The 17,559-nt window shown below is 44.0% G+C and overlaps 1 pseudogene across 1 annotated transcript in view; it reads left to right on the top strand.

The window, feature by feature from the left end:
• Nucleotides 1-17,559, top strand: part of LOC311107203 (fibrocystin-L-like) — an 80,918-nt pseudogene that overhangs the window by 26,288 nt on the left and 37,071 nt on the right. Inside the window, exons 9-10 of the transcript in view lie at nucleotides 5,896-6,003; nucleotides 15,485-15,618. The product of the transcript in view is annotated as a fibrocystin-L-like (transcript). The remainder of the gene's footprint in view (nucleotides 1-5,895; nucleotides 6,004-15,484; nucleotides 15,619-17,559) is intronic.

A 17,559-nucleotide genomic window follows, 5' to 3' on the forward strand; every position in this document is an offset into this window, starting at 1 on the left:
ACAACTCAGCATTCTTTGTCCTCCAAACACGACAAGTTGATTTTTTACCAAAAAGTTCTATTTTGGTTTCATCTGACCATATGACATTCTCCCAATACTCTTTTGGATCATCCAAATGCACTCTAGCAAACTTCAAACGGGCCTGGACATGTACTGGCTTAAGCAGGGGGACACGTCTGGCACTGCAGGATTTGAGTCCCTGGCGGCGTAGTGTGTTACTGATGGTAGGCTTTGTTACTTTGGTCCCAGCTCTCTGCAGGTCATTCACTAGGTCCCCCCGTGTGGTTCTGGGATTTTTGCTCACCGTTCTTGTGATCATTTTGACCCCACAGGGTGAGATCTTGCGTGGAGCCCCAGATCGAGGGAGATTATCAGTGTTCTTGTATGTCTTCCATTTCCTAATAATTGCTCCCACAGTTGATTTCTTCTAACCAAGCTGCTTACCTATTGCAGATTCAGTCTTCCCAGCCTGGTGCAGGTCTACAATTTTGTTTCTGGTGTCCTTTGACAGCTCTTTGGTCTTGGCCATAGTGGAGTTTGGAGTGTGACTGTTTAAGGTTGTGGACAGGTGTCTTTTATACTGATAACAAGTTCAAACAAGTGCCATTAATACAGGTAATGAGTGGAGGACAGAGGAGCCTCTTAAAGAAGAAGTTACAGGTCTGTGAGAGCCAGAAATCTTGTTTGTTTGTAGGTGACCAAATACTTATTTTCCACCATAATTTGCAAATAAATTCATAAAAAATCCTACAATGTGATTTTCTGGATTTTTTTCTTCTCAATTTGTCTGTCATAGTTGACGTGTACCTATGATGAAAATTACATGCCTCTCTCATCTTTTTAAGTGGGAGAAAGAGCACAGTTAGAAAGATATGGCATATAGAAGAAAATCGGATGGACATCATGAAAATGATCGGAGAGGTTGAGAGTCGAAGAAGTTCAGGAGCAAAAAAAAATAATATATATATATATAATAGAATTATTGTAAAATGAACTGTGTCCATAAGGTGTAGATAGTAAGTATAGACCGGAAGTAGAGGCCTGGGCATTGTTGTTCACTAATTTACTCCAAGTAGGGAAAGGATGGCTGGGTTGAAAAGTAATAAAGGGGAGTATATAAAAAAATGGGGGATTGGAAGTGATGCAGACAATTACATTGATAGAAGATACAATCTATCTGCAATATTAAGCTGATCCATCCCCCCCCCCAAAAAATAAATAAAATAAAAACAAGAGTAAAAAAAAACAATGCCCCTGTGCACAAAGCGAGGTCCATACAGAAATAGTTTGTTGAGATCGGTGTGGAAGAACTTGACTGGCCTTCAGAGAGCCCTGACCTCAACCCCAATGAACCCCTTTGGGATGAATTGGAATGCCGACTGCGAGCCAGGCCTAATCGCCTAACATCAGTGCCCGACCTCACTAATGCTTTTGTGGCTGAATGGAAGTAAGTCCCCGTAGCAATGTTCCAACATCTATTGGAAAGCCTTCCCAGAAGATTGGAGGCTGTTATAGCAGCAAAGGCGGGACCAACTCCGTATTAATGCCCATGATTTTGGAATGAGATGTGAGACGAGCAGTTGTCCACGTGAGAGTTATTTAAGATACTCTTCAAAGAGGTAGGGTGTCAGAATTTTTCGGAAGATGGGCAGGGACTCCGCTGTCCTGACTTGAGGAGGAAGCTAGTTCTACCATTGGGATGCCTGGATAGAGAAGAGCTTTGACTGGGCTGAGCAGGAGCTGCCCTCCCGTAGGGATGGGAGGGCCAAGAGACCAGAGGTGTCGGAATGGAGTGCTCGGGTTGGGATGTTGGATTTGAGCATATCCTGAAGGTAAGCAGGGGCAGTTCCCCTTGCTGTACCGCAGGTAAGCATTTGACTGAGTAACTCATGGAAAAGTGTTTTGGTCTTACTTTAGTTAGGTGATGGGGGACCAGTGCAAATAGGATAGGATAGGATGAACTTCAGTGTCCCAGAAGGGGAAATTGTCTTAGACACACAGTACTGCGGCATACAAAATAAACACTGCACATTACACACTCAACATAATACGTACATTGCATGTTACCATTGTCATATACATAATAATAATAATAATAATAATAATAATAATAATAATAATAATAATAATAATAATAATGTTATTTACAGACAGAGGCCAAGACCCCAGTCTTTACTGGAATCAGCTCAAACACAAGGTACTTTTACAAAGTCTATTTACACTGAAAAAAAATATAAACGCAACATGTAAAGTGTTGGTCCCATGTTTTATGAGCTGAATTAAAAGATACCCAACATTTTCAATATGCACAAAAAGCTTATTTCTCTCAAATGTTGTGCACAAATTTGTTTAAATCCCTGTTAGTGAGCATTTCTCCTTTGCCAAGATAATCCATCCACCTGACAGGTGTGGAATATCAAGAAGCTGAATAAACAGCATGATCAGGTGCATCTTGTGCTGGGTAAAATAAAAGGCACTCTGAAATGTCACACAACACAATGCCACTGATGTCTCAAGTTTTGAGTGAGCGTGGTATGCTGACTGCACGAATGTCCACCAGAGCTGTTGCCAGAGAATTTAATGTTAATTTCTCTACCATAAGCTTCCTCCAACGTCGTTTTAGAGAATTTGGCAATACGTCCAACCGGCCTCACAACCACAGACCAGGTTTATGGAGTCGTGTGGGAGAGCGGTTTGCTGATGTCAATGTTGTGAACAGTGCCCCATGGTGGCGGTGGGGTTATGGTATGGGCAGGCATAAGCTACACACAACAAACACAATAGCATTTTATTGATGGCAATTTGAATGCACAGATACCATGACGAGATCCTGAGGCACAATGTCGTGCCATTTATCCGCTGCCATCACCTCATGTTTCAGCATGATACTGTGAAGCCCGATGTCGCAAGGATCTGTACAAAATTCCTGGAAACGGAACAGTTCCCAGTTCTTCCATGGCCTGTATACTCACCAGACATGTCACCCATTGAGCATGTTTCGGATGCTCTGGATCGATATGTACATCAGCGTGTTCCAGTTCCTGCCAATATCCAGGAACTTCGCAGAGCCATTGAAGAGGAGTGGGACAACATTCCACAGGCCACAGTCAACAGCCTGATCAACTCTATGCGAAGGAGATGTGTTACGCCGCACGAGGCAAATGTTGGTCACACCAGATACTGACTGATTTTCTGATCCACGCCCCTAATTTTTTCAAACACTATCTTTGACCAACAGATGCATATCTGCATTCCCAGTCATGTGAAATCCATAGATGTCACGCCCTGGCTCGAGGGACTCTGTTATGTTGAGCCAGGGTGTGTAGTGTCTATGTTTTGTGTTTCTATGGTAGTCTCTAGTTATGTGTTTTCTATGTTGGCCGGTGTGGTTCTCAATCAGAGGCAACGTGAATCAGCTGTTGATTGTTGTCTCTGATTGGGACCCATACTTAGGCAGCCTGTTTGGCACAGTGTATTGTGGGATCTTGTTCCGTGTATGGTTTGTGTTTAAACCCTAGGACTTCACGTATAGTTTTGTTGTTTTTGTTTGTGTGGTGAATATATAATAAAGTATGTTCGCATTACACGCTGCACATTGGTCCAATCCTTTCGACGATCGTGACAGAAGATCCCACCAATACTGGACCAAGCAGCGTGTTTCGGAGCTAACGCCAGGTAAGGAGATGGAGAAGTTGGCGATGGCCCAGGTGGGCCAATGGTGGTCCTGGGAGGACATGTTCGAGGGCAGAGGACCATGGGCAAAGGTTAAAGCCTTGGCGAGAGAGGAGGTACGGCGCCAACAGTGTCGTCGTCGGACATGTTTAGGGGGGGCACATGGCATGGACGACGGGGCTGCTAGAGGCAGATAAGGGGCGAGTTTGTGGACGAGGAGAGAAGGCCACCGGGTTACGGGAGCCATTGGTGATTAGAGGGAGGGAAAGTGTTGAGGCACGGCGAGAGGTACTGAAGTGTGTTGCCAGTCCGGTCCGGCCCGTTCCTGATCCCCGTATAAGGCCAGTGGTGTGTGTTCCCAGTGCGGTCCGGCCTGTTCCTGCTCCCCGCACCAAGCCTATGGTGCGCGTCGCCAGCCCGGCCCGGCCTGTTCCTGCTCCCCGCACCAAGCCAATGGTGCGCGTCGCCAGCCCGGCCCGGCCCGTTCCTGCTCCCCGCACCAAGTCAGTGGTGAGCGTCGTCAGCCCGGCCCGGCCCGTTCCTGCTCCCCGCACCAAGCCTGTGGTGCGCATCGTCAGCCCGGTCCGGCCCGTTCCTGCTCCCCGCACCAAGTCAGTGGTGCGCGTCGTCAGCCCGGTCCGGCCCATTCCTGCTCCCCGCTCCAAGCCTGTGGTGCGCATCGTCAGCCCGGTCCAGCCCGTTCCTGCCCGTTCCTGCTCCCCGCACCAAGCCAGGGATGCGCGTCGTCAGCCCGGTCCGGCCCATTCCTGCTCCCCGCACCAAGCCTGTGGTGCGCATCGTCAGCCCGGTCCGGCCCGTTCCTGCTCCCCGCACCAAGTCAGTGGTGCGCGTCGTCAGCCCGGTCCGGCCCATTCCTGCTCCCCGCACCAAGCCTGTGGTGCGCATCGTCAGCCCGGTCCGGCCCGTTCCTGCCCGTTCCTGCTCCCCACACCAAGCCAGGGGTGCGCGTCGTCAGCCCGGTCCGGCCCATTCCTGCTCCCCGCACCAAGCCTGTGGTGCGCATCGTCAGCCCGGTCCGGCCTGTTCCTGCTCCCCGCACCAAGCCAGGGGTGCGCGTCGTCAGCCCGGTCCGGCCCATTCCTGCTCCCCGCACCAAGCTTGTGGTGCGCGTCGTCAGCCCGGTCCATTCCTGCTCCCCGCACCAAGCCTGTGGTGCGCATCGTCAGCCCGGTCCGGCCTGTTCCTGCTCCCCGCACCAAGCCAGGGGTGCGCGTCGTCAGCCCGGTCCGGCCCATTCCTGCTTCCCGCACCAAGCCTGGGGTGCGTGTCGTCAGTCCGGCACAGCCCGTGCCCGGTTCACCGGTGGCTGGTCAGGTACCGGTCAGCTGCTCCACACCGGAGCCTAAGCAATCCGCTCCACCGATGTCCAGTCCAGCTCCAGCCAGCGGGGCCAGACCAGACCAGGGGCACTACTGGGGGGTTGTTAGAGGGTGGTGGTCACGCCCGGAGCCGGATCCGCCTCCGAGGAGGAATGCCCACCCGGCCCTTCCCTGTTCGGTTTATGTTTGGCACGGTCGCAGTCCGCGCCTTTGGGGGGGGGGTACTGTCACGCCCTGGCTCTAGGGACTCTGTTATGTTGAGCCAGGGTGTGTAGTGTCTATGTTTTGTGTTTCTATGGTGGTCTCTAGTTATGTGTTTTCTATGTTGGCCGGTGTGGTTCTCAATCAGAGGCAACGTGAATCAGCTGTTGATTGTTGTCTCTGATTGGAACCATACTTAGGCAGCCTGTTTGGCACAGTGTATTGTGGGATCTTGTTCCGTGTATGGTTTGTGTTTAAACCCTAGGACTTCACGTATCGTTTTGTTGTTTTTGTTCGTGTGGTGAATATATAATAAAGTATGTTCGCATTCCACGCTGCGCATTGGTCCAATCCTTTCGACGATCGTGACAATAGATTAGGGCCTAATTTATTTCAATTGATTGATTTCCTTATATTAACTGTAACTCAGTAAAATCTTTAAAGTTGTTGCATTTATATTTTTGGTCAGTATAACTATCATTGTTTGTCCACATGCCACTACGGTGGAGAACTAAGATGCTTGAGTAGGGAAAACCTAGTCAGTTGCACAACTGAATGCATCTGAAATGTGTCTTTAACCCTACCCCTCTGCCTTAATCGATGTCACCGGCGCACGGGAAGCAGCTATCTGCCACCCCAAGAGCAGGTTAAGTTTAATGTCATTGATCATTGTGTATGTCAGGATCAGATGGCCTGGGAACTCTTCTGACAATCACAGGAACTGGTTTCAACAGTGAAAATGCCACAATCATGGTTGGACGTGCGAGATGCAATGTTGAACGAAATACCGGTAAGTGGAATAGGTCATTTGACTATTTATCATGAAAGAATAGTCAAAACCGGTGACTATATTTGATAGAATGAAACTACAATGGGTCTGAACGTTAGATTGATAAGACTGCTGTGTGTTCTTCTTATAGATAGATAGTGTCATAATAATAATAATAATATGCCATTTAGCAGACGCTTTTATCCAAAGCGACTTACAGTCATGCGTGCATACATTATTTTTTTGTGTATGGGTGGTCCCGGGGATCGAACCCAAAAATGACTCTTGACTCTCCCTGGGTGAGGATCAAAGACCTCATATCAGCTTGGCAAATGGCCGACAGGGGGGGCTGTGCCGGTCTTGACACCTTAATACTGCCATAAATTAGAGATAGGAGAATCTATCTCTGGCCCTCTAGGATGGTGAAAGGAATGTCCTTCGTTTCAGAGTCGTTTGCCGCCCAAAAACTTCAACATCCAACAATGAACATTGGGACAATATATTTCAACATCCAAATGTTGGGAATGATGAGAAATGGAATATGGAAAATGTATGTCTATTTTGTGATGTCATATTATAACGAAAACATTGTGACTTGAAGAGTTTTTACACTGTGTATATCAGGGTTACATCCTTTACCTTGGGTAGAAAATATCAAGGAGGAAGACAATGTTTTGGTGAAGATAGGAATGTGATTTTAGCTTTCGAACAAAATCATAGTGATAATAATACCTTTGCCTCGTAACTAGCCACGCCCGAGGGAGCTCAGAGAGCGTGTCAGCATGACGGAAACGCCCCTCTGTACCAGAGTGCATAAAAGACTGAGATAAGAATTATCAGATCAGACTAGACGGACCTCAAGCTGCAGTTGTTGTCCATATTGGTCCCGACCCTGAAAATCAACACGAGGTGAAGACGACAAAGTTGCCTCCACTAACAATCAACGTTACGGCTGAGTAGCTGTACTGTATCTAAGAAGGTGAATTTAAGTGGGACCATCCTGTTACTCTCTTCAAACCATCGTCTACTACACTGCTCTCATCACCCCACAGGGGATCATTGACACGGCTGAATAGCCGTCCTCAGAAGACCACTTCCAGAACGGGTGAAAGTAAACAGACGACTAAGGAAAAGGACATTGTGACCTCTTGTGGACAATCTGAGCCTTACATCTGAGCCTTACATCTAAAAGGCAATCCGAAAAGAAAAGGCCCAATCGACACTTCCCACGAAGGCCTGGGTCCAACAGAGACTACGAAAACAAACACGTAAATACATGCATTACGTCTTACGAAAAGGGCGGCAGTTCTGGGCAAAGTATTATGATTACTATGAGCATAGGTCCATGTTTATCCAAGTGTTTTTTCTCTCTCGCTCTTTAACTCGCCATCTTTTGTAACAAGTGTCATATTGTGTTAGTCCGCTAGGGACCCGCTTTCATTGTATTAAGTTTCTAATCCCTACCTATACCGTGTATGTGTTTGTACCTCTCTATTAGTTAGTAAATAAATAATTAAATCAATTTGTGTGGTACGGAATGATCAGTAAGACCCGTGTTCGTGCAGACTTAAAGTGCCTATGACTTTCAGAATGAGACTGATATGAGGTAAATGATTAATACATGACTGTTAAATGATAAGAGATATCTAGATATCTTTAGAGTTAATTCGGGAAACGGTAACTCGTTAAACAACTTTTCCTGTGGTGGCTCAAATTCCTAATGAGTTAATTGTTACATTATTAATTTAATCTAGTAACAATTAAACATAGTAGGTAATTATTCCATAAATAACAGTCATCACAATAATGAAAGGCACGTCACGACAATAGATAGATGGATGGATGGCTGGATGGATCAATAGATGTATTTTATAATATAAAACACAATACAAACACACGTGTGGATAATGCATTTAAAATCAAATGGCCTCAACAAAAAACGGTACTGGTACTCCATTGCCAGGAATGTAGCACCCACCTGGGTGATGCCACGGCTGATGAAAAGCACACGAAAAGCCACCACATCTTGGCAGTTGTTAGGAGCATTCCCTGAACAGTCCCTGAATTTCCTCTGCTACCTCTGAACATAGCATGTAGTCCTTGGTCTAATACTTCCAAACAGATTATTCTACAACATTGTGATTGGTTGAGACGCGTTCTAAGTCATACTAAAAAAACTTTTAGCACAGGTAAGCCTATGACGCAAAAATGGGCATCTTGTTTTCTATTCCATCTGAGAAATCCCTGTGCATCCAGTGACCCATCAGCCCAGCCTCTCAGGCAACCTAACCAGAATGAACCGCCAGCCAGTTTTGCTAGCAACCATAGATTATCTTATTATCTCATCTTAAGTGCTGCTGCTCATGGAATTGGTTGCTAGGAGATATCCTAGCAACCAATTCCATGAGCAGCAGAGCTCCTCCTAAATTGAACATTTTATAAAAAATGTGTATTATACAGTATTATACAGTTGAGTTATTTTAGTGCATTGCTGTGTTCTGACCATCTAGAGAAATTGGAAGATACTTTTATTTTGTGGAAATAGTTTGGAGATATTGAGAGATTGATCGACATAGTTCTTGCAAGACTCATCTGCTGAATCATCAGGCAACACAAGAAAGGAATGGGATAGGGGGACTGTAAAGCTAACAAGGGCAACAAGAAGAATAAACACAAAACCAACAGGGAAACAAGCTTTCAGACGAATAAACAAACAAGCGAAAGAGCACTTGGAAAGGAGGTGGGAACATCCTGAACATTGAGAGAGTATCTTAATTTATGTGTAATATGTTTTTTCATTGAAAAACACAATTCATATCTTTATTTGTGTTATTCATAAAAGTGAATTGTTTAAAAAGTGCATTTATCTATAGTTGCATTATTTAAATTAGTGCTTTTATCTAGAGACACATGCAGATCATTCTAGAGTAGAGTGCATTGTTTAAAGAGGTCACCACGGAGATGAAGATGGATGCATTCTCTAAGCATTGTTTCAGAGACCTTGCCATCACGTATCCTGAAAATGTTACAAGTGAATCAAGAACATTTTTATTAAAAAATACATTGCTAAGAGAATCCCCAGAGATTCTGAGGACAACCACGCTCTCAGGATGGAAGTGCGCAGACTTAGGGTGCGTTCGTAAATTCACTCTGGCCATCTACTCCGATTTCAGAGCACTCTCGTCTGAGTGTGCCAGAGCGCAGAATAACTCATGAATTTACGAATGATCAACACCCGTTGCATATGGCCGGTGTCGGTAAACGTCTGCAAAAAACGTAATTAAACTGTTGCCAGCAGCACAGTTAGTCACCAACGCTCCGCATAACATGAAAACAGCCTAACCAGCTCTGTAAGGGTGAGTAAAATGGTCAGAGTGAGGTGTTCTCTCATTCGTGTCTGGAAGTAGCTAGCAAGCTAGCCAACGTTAGCCAGTTAGCTTGGGTGCTTGACTGCCGTTGTGAGGTCAGAACGCTTGGATCAACCCTACTCCTCGGCCAGAGTGTCTAGTGTGCGCTCTGAACGCTCCGAGAGTGAAGCGCTCTGAATTTATGAACTGACAATCTGATAATGATCTGGATTTACGAACGCCCAGAGCACACTCTGAGAGTCCTCTAGCACTCCAGATTGAATTTACGAACACACCCTTAGAGAGGAACTGTCCAGCACAGTCAACACCAGCTACATGCACGACCTGCAGAAAGAGCTACATGAGCTAAGGCAGGAATTTTTAGGCAGAGGTAGCATCATTTGTCTGATTCTCTGTAATAATGGTATGGGAATAATAATGCATTTTATTTTGTAAAGTGGTTTCTTGCATCAAACACAACAACATTTTCAGTCACCTCCTTGTCTGAAGGACAAGTGGATAAACAGGTTAATGTCAAGCCCTGCATGTTTTTCTTCTCCAAAGTCTCATGGAATGTAGGCCTACATTGAACACCACACATTGGCTGCTGCTGTAGGCTGAATGATATAACAGCTATTTCCATGTTACAATGTTATGGGATGCATTTTCTCCATTGTTTTTGATGGTAGGCCACTCTGGTAGGCCTACATTATGATCAAATAGACACAGTGGCCTACTTGACCTCTGTTAAAACTGTAACTTAAAGCGGGTACAGCCTCAGTGTTCACAGTAAACGCGCTGTACAAATTCCGCATACAAATTCCTCTTCTTTCCTGCCTAAGCAAGTTCTGTCTGACTCTGGCATCCTAACTGAGAAGAATGGGATAAGTGATGCTTTTAATCATCATTTTATCTAGGCAGGCTTTTTATTTGAGAGAAACAGTGGTTTAATTGACCCTGGTCAGTCTATCGACTGCTCTTCCCCCTGACAGCCTCTAGATGACTTGACCGTTAACCTGTCAACTTCTAGTGAATCTTTGTTTTCATTTCAACAATTTACTATCTGTGATGTGCTAGATGCCTTGCTTAAGATTTATGTTTACAATAATCAATTGGGGCTGATATGCTTGATCCATTTTTGCTACAGCTCTCTGCCCCCCTGATTGCTGAATCATTAACCTATATTTTTTACCTGACAATTATATCTGGTACTATCTCCAAAGTTTGGAAGGCAACCCATGTACTCCCCCTTCACAAAGGTAGTGACCCTTGTGTCCTAAATAATTATCACCCTATTTCTAAACTTTCTTGCCTAGCTAACATATTAGAATCCTTGATTAATTCTCATCTAAAATCTTTCATATCTTTGAAATGTATTCTAAATGTACATCAGTCGGGTTTTAGACCAGGTCATAGCACTATCTCTGCTGCATCCCTGGTTATAAATGATGTGATTAACTGTATGGATAAAAGGCAACATTGTGCTTCACTCTTCATTGACCTGTCAAAGGCTTTCGATACTGTTGATCACGCATTGCTAATTCAGAGGCTTTCCTCAATTGGCCTAGACCAGGAGACATGTAACTGGTTCAAAAATTACTTGACAGATAGAACTCAATGTGTATCTACTGATGGTGTTAAATCAGGTTTCCTGGATATTATGAAAGGTGTCCCGCAGGGGGATTCTGGGTCCTGTACTTTCTACTGTTTACATTAACAATATCGACTTGTCTGTAAAAAACTATAACTTGCACTTGTATGCCGATTATGCTATTGCCTCCACGGTTGACCAGGCTCTATCTGAACTATAGTCTGCCTTCATTGTATTACAGAAAAACTTTATTGACCTGAAATTAGTATTGAATGCAAGTAAAACTAAATACAGTGCATTCAGACCACTTGACATTTTCCACATTGTGTTACGTTACAGCCTTATTCTAAAATGGATTACATTTCCCCCCCTCATCAATCTACACACAATACCCCATAATGACAAAGCAAAAACAGGTTTTTAGACATTTTAGCAAATGTATTTATAAAAAAAAACCAGAACTATCACATTTACATAAGTATTCAGACCCTTTATTCAGTACTTTGTTGAAGCACCTTTGTCAGCGATTACAGCCTTGAGTCTTCTTTGGTATGAAGCTACAAGCTTGGCACACCTGTATTTGGGGAGTTTCTCCCATTCTTCTCTGCAGATCCTCTCAAGCTCTGTCAGGTTGGATGGGGAGTGTCTCTGCACAGCTATTTTCAGGTCTCTCCAGAGATGTTAGATCGGGTTCAAGTCCGGGCTCTGGCTGGGACACTCAAGGACATTCAGAGACTTGTCCCGATGCCACTCCTGCATTGTCTTGGCTGTGTGCTTCGGGTCATTGTCCTGTTGGAAGGTGAACTTTCGCCCCAGTCTGAGGTCCTGAGTGCTCTGGAGCAGGTTTTCATCAAGGATCTCTCTGTACTTTTCTCTGTTCATCTTTCCCTCGATCCTGACTAGTCTCCCAGTCCCTGCCGCTGAAAAACATCCCCACAGCATGATGCTGCCACCACCATGCTTCACTGTAGGGATGGTGCCAGGTTTCCTCCAGACATGACGCTTGGCATTCAGGCCAAAGAGTTCAATCTTGGTTTCATCAGACCAGAGAATCTTGTTTCTCATGATCTTAGAGTCCTTTAGGTGCCTTTTGGCAAACTCCAAGCGGGCTGTCATAAGGGTGCCATTTGGGACGCAACCCATAACTACAGTATAGTATATTCTAAAGTATCAGGATTTGTCACGTAAAGTCTTGTTGGATTTCCTGTTTCAGGGAGTAGCAGGGTCCCATGCAGTGACAGTAAAAATGTGGGAGATTAGCGAGATGGCGAGTAACAACTTCACTTATGATGATGCTCTGACACCACTAATCACCAGCATGAGTCCATCAACTACAACTGTGATAGGTAAGTTTACAATAAAGTCTTGAAAAATGATTAATAAATATTTTATATATTTAAAACTAAAACTAAAAATGAATAAATTGACATTCAATTCTACAATCAATGGTCCTAGACAAGTATTCAATTTGATCCACTCAAAGCCAATACTGTAACACCATAGCATACAATGTCTTAGGTTGGAAAAAGGAGATTCCCTTTGATTCAATGGTTTGGCTGTCACGACTTCCGCCGAGGCTGCCCCCCCTTCTGGTTCGGGCAGGCTTCGGCGTTCGTCGTCACCGTAGTACTAGCTACTGCCGATCCCATTCTCATCACTCCACTTGTCATGTCTTGTCAATCACACACACCTGGTGCTCATTCCCCTAATTAGTATGTGTATAAGTGTTCCCTCTGTTCCCCTTGTCTTTGTGAGTGATTGTTTGTTGTGAGAGCGTGTAGCTCGGTTGAGCTACTATTCACTGTGTTTATGCCAAGGTGGATGTTTTCCCTTGTAATAGTTTAGTTTGACGCTTTGGGCGTTTGATTTATGTAAACGGAATAAACTCTGGACTTCGGTATTTTACCTCCTGCGCCTGACTCCTTCATTCACACCTCGTCACAGAGGCTTAGTGTTGATAAGGCAAGAGCCTCTGCATTTTGTGTCTGCAGTGAAATTAGTGATTTCCAAAGGTCAAAATAAATGGTATATGTCTCCTAGGATGTCCATTCTGCATTTTAAATCCTTCAAATAGACGTAGGCCTACCATTGATTGCTGAGCGTATAGACAATTATTAAGTTACCATGTGTAGTAGTATATTGATAGGACATCATGTAGGTTTGTTCCTTTATACGGAACTCGATAAACAACCTTATGTTGCTCACCAACCTTAGTTGGTTCTCAAACAAATACTTTAAGCTAAAGATGGAGTACTGACAAAACTGGCTTCCACCTCAATTATAATTTATTATAGACAACATTGTCAAGTCAATGACACCATTGTGAGAGGAATAAAAAAAGGAATACATTTTTTTTACATGGCTGTAAAGAAATACCTCTGCTTTTAATACAAACATTTGTGCCAGGTTGTCTGTCATTTTTAAGGAGCGGAGAATGTAAAGACATAAATTGAGTTTAGAATACCAATAGATACAAAGAGACAGGTGTGCATTTCTGTTATAGGTTGGACATTTTGTCTCTTCCCCGCTGTATGGACAACTGCCCCATTGTCTGTTGCTAGCCCTGGGGGGTGCATGGAAATGCAGCACAATGTTGAAATGCAGGTTTTCTCTGTTTTTGCTTTGTCATTCGACTGATGGGATTAGACACTATTATTAGAAGAGCATTGTTAGCATGCTACCCTATCCCCCATTGCTGTTCTCCCAAAATAAACGTGGGGGGGGGGGGGGGGGGGGGTTCTAAGCTGACATATGAAAATGTTTTAAGATGGTCATACTATGGATCATTTAGCTACTTAATTTGGAGTTGTAGGACCCCTTTAGGTATAAAATATATATATATACACTACCAGTCAAAAGTTTGGACACACCTACTCATTCAAGGGTTTTTCTTTATTTTACTATTTTCTACATTGTAGAATAATAGTGAAGACATGAAACTAAGAAATAACACATATGGAATCATGTAGTAACCCAAAAAATGTTAAACAAATAAAAATATATTTTAGATCCTTCAAATTGCACACTCTTGGCATTCTCTCAACCAGCTTCACCTGGAATGTTTTTCCAACAGTCTTGAAGGAGTTCCCACATATGCTGAGCACTCGTTGGCTGCTTTTCCTTCACTCTGCGGTCCAACTCATCCCAAACCATCTCAATTGGGTTGAGGAAGGGGGATTGTGGAGGCCAGGCCATCTGACGCAGCACTCCATCACTCTACTTCTTGATCAAATAGCCCTTACACAGCCTGGAGGTGTGTTGGGTCATTGTCCTGTTGAAAAACAAATGATAGTCCCACTAAGCTCAAACCAGATGGGATGGCGTATCGCTGCAGAATGCTGTGGTAGACATGCTGGTTAAGTGTGCCTTGAATTCTAAATAAATCACAGACAATGTCACCAGAAAAGCACCCCCACACCATCACACCTCCTCCTCCTCCTCCATGCTTCACCATGGGAACCACACATGCGGATATCATCCATTCACCTACTCTGCGTCTCACAAAGACATGGCGGTTGGAACCAAAAATCTCAAAATTGGACTCATCAGACCAAAGGACAAATTTCCACCGGTCAAATGTCTGTTGCTCGTGTTTCTTGGACAAAGCAGGTCTCTTCTTCTTATTGGTGTCCTTTAGCAGTGGTTTCTTTGCAGCAATTTGACCATACATGCCTGATTCACACAGTCCCCTCTGAACAGTTGATGTTGAGATGTGTCTGTGACTTGAACTCTGTGAAGTATTTATTTGGCCTGCAATTTCTGAGGCTGGTAACTCTACTGAACTTATCCTCTGCAGCAGAGGTAACTCTGGGTCTTCCATTCCTGTGGCGGTCCTCATGAGAGCCAGTTTCATCATAGCGCTTGATGGTTTTTGTGACTGTACTTGAAGCAACTTTCATGAGGACACTGTCATTTCTCTTTGCTTATTTGAGCTGTTCTTGCCATAATATGCAGTTGTTATTTTACCAAATAGGGTTATCTTCTGTATACCCCTCCTACCTACGTGTGCAAAGCTGTCATCAAGGCAAAGGGTGGCTATTTGTTAAAAAAATGTTGGTTACTACATGATTCCATGTGTTATTTCATAGTTTTGATGTCTTCACTATTATTCTACAATGTAAAAAAAAATATTTAATAAAGAAAAACCCTTGAATGAGTAGGTGTGTCCAAACTTCTGACTGGTAGTGTATGTAAATAGATCATAGGAAAGCTACCAGAGAGCTAAATTAGTTATGTTCTGTAATGAGATATATCCATCAATAAACTGTCATGTTTGACAGGCATGGATATGTAAAAGTAAAGTTCCACGGCACACTGTGATTTACAGTGTGGAATTTAAAAAATATATATAATACACTGTGACTTATATGTGATATTGTATGAACAAAAAAACTTTATAAAAACATAGGCTGCATCCCAAAATGCACCCTATCCCCTATATAGTGCACTACTTTTGACCAAGGCCCTTAGGGCAAGCTCGAAAGTAGTGCACTATAAAGGGAATAGGGTGCCATTTGGGACAGACACTTTATTTCCAATGTAGATCACGTCTTTTCTTTCTCAGGGTATTTCAGCTATCGTTTCACTGCACCTGGCGTGTACTACTACAGCAGTGGGTACATTGATAGCGGCAACAGTAAGATGATGCAGGGAGTGGTGAAAGTTAGACCGGTGGAGGAGAGGAGCATCAGAGTCTCTGTCAGTGTTGGAGGAATGCTGGCCAGACACATTCCAGGTAAATGCTTAGCTAGTTAAATCTCAGACAATCATCCCCTAGCCTTGTTCTCCAGGTTCATAACTGTACAAGCTGGGAACGAGACAAACTATCATGTAACCTTGCTTTAAAGGCTCATTGCTATACTATTCTGTAATGTGCAGACACATACCAGATAAATACATAGCTAGCTACTCCTCTGAGCATCATCAGATAGCTACGCTTTCCAAGCTCATAACTGTACATTCTGTATCTGTATAATACTGTAATGTAGCTACCAGACAGTGCCTTCAGAAAGTATTCACACCCCTTAAATTGGTTAAATTGAGATTGTGTGTCACTGATCTATACACAATACCCCATAATGTCAAAGTGGAATTATGTTTTTAGAAATATTTACAAATTAATAAAAATGCAATGCTGAAATGTCTCGAGTCAATAACTATTCAACCCTTTTCATTATGGCAAGCCTAAATAAGTTCAGGAGTAAACATTTGCTTAACAAGTCACATAATAAGTTGCATGGACTCACTCTGTGTGTAATAATAATAGTGTTTAACATGATTTTTAAATGAGTACCCCATCTCTGTACCCCACACATACAGTCGTGGTCAAAAGTTTTGAGAATTACACAAATACTAATTTTCACAAAGTCTGCTGCCTCATTTTTGATGATGGCAATTTGCATATACTCCAGAATGTCATGAAGAGTGATCAGATGAATTGCAATTAATTGCAAAGTCATTCTTTGCCATGAAAATGAACTTAATCCCCCAAAAACATTTCCACTGCATTTCAGCCCTGCCACAAAAGGACCAGCTGCCATCATGTCAGTTGAGAGTGTTGACGAGGACAAGGCTGGAGATCACTCTGTCATGCTGATTGAGTTAGAATAACAGACTGGAAGCTTTAAAAGGAGGGTGGTGCTTGAAATCATTGTTCTTCCTCTGTTAACCATGGTTACCGGCAAGGAAACACGTGCCGTCATCTTTGCTTTGCACAAAAAGGGCTTCACAGGCAAAGATATTGCTGCTAGTAAGATTTGCACCTAAATCAACTATTTATCGGATCATCAAGATCTTCAAGGAGAGAGGTTCAATTGTTGTGAAGAAGGCGCCAGGGCGCCCAAGAAAGTCCAGCAAGCGCCAGGACCGTCTCCTAAAGTTGATTCAGCTGCGGGATCGGGGCACCACCAGTGCAGAGCTTGCTAAGGAATGGCTGAAGGCAGGTGTGAGTGCATCTGCACGCACAGTGAGGCGAAGACTTTTGGAGGATGGCCTGGTGTCAAGAAGGGCAGCAAAGAAGCCACTTCTCTTCAGGAAAAACATCAGGGACAGACTGATGTTCTGCAAAAGGTACAGGGATTGGACTGCTGAGGACTGGGATAAAGTCATTTTCTCTGATGAATCCCCTTTCCGATTGTTTGGGGCATCCAGAAAACACCTTGTCAGGAGAAGACAAGGTGAGCGCTACCATCAGTCCTGTGTCATGCCAACAGTAAAGCATCCTTCCTGAGACCATTCATGTGTGGGGTTGCTTCTCAGCCAAGGGAGTTGGCTCACTCACAATTTTGCCTAAGAACACAGCCATGAATAAAGAATGGTACCAACACATCCTCCGAGAGCAACTTCTCCCAACCATCCAATAACAGTTTGGTGTCGACCAATGCCTTTTCCAGCATGATGGCGCACCTTGCCATAAGGCAAAAGTGATAACTAAGTGGTTCGGGGAACAAAACATCGACATTTTTGGTCCATGGCCAGGAAACTCCCCAGACCTTAATCCCATTGAGAACTTGTGGTCGATCCTCAAGAGGCGGGTGGACAAACAAAAACCCACAAATTCGGACAAACTCCAAGCATTGATTATGCAAGAATGGGCTGCCATCAGTCAGGATGTGGCCCAGAAGTTAATTGACAGCATAC

Source organism: Coregonus lavaretus (assembly GCF_964263955.1).
Source record: "Coregonus lavaretus genome assembly, chromosome: 3".
NCBI classification, from domain to species: Eukaryota; Metazoa; Chordata; class Actinopteri; order Salmoniformes; family Salmonidae; genus Coregonus; species Coregonus lavaretus.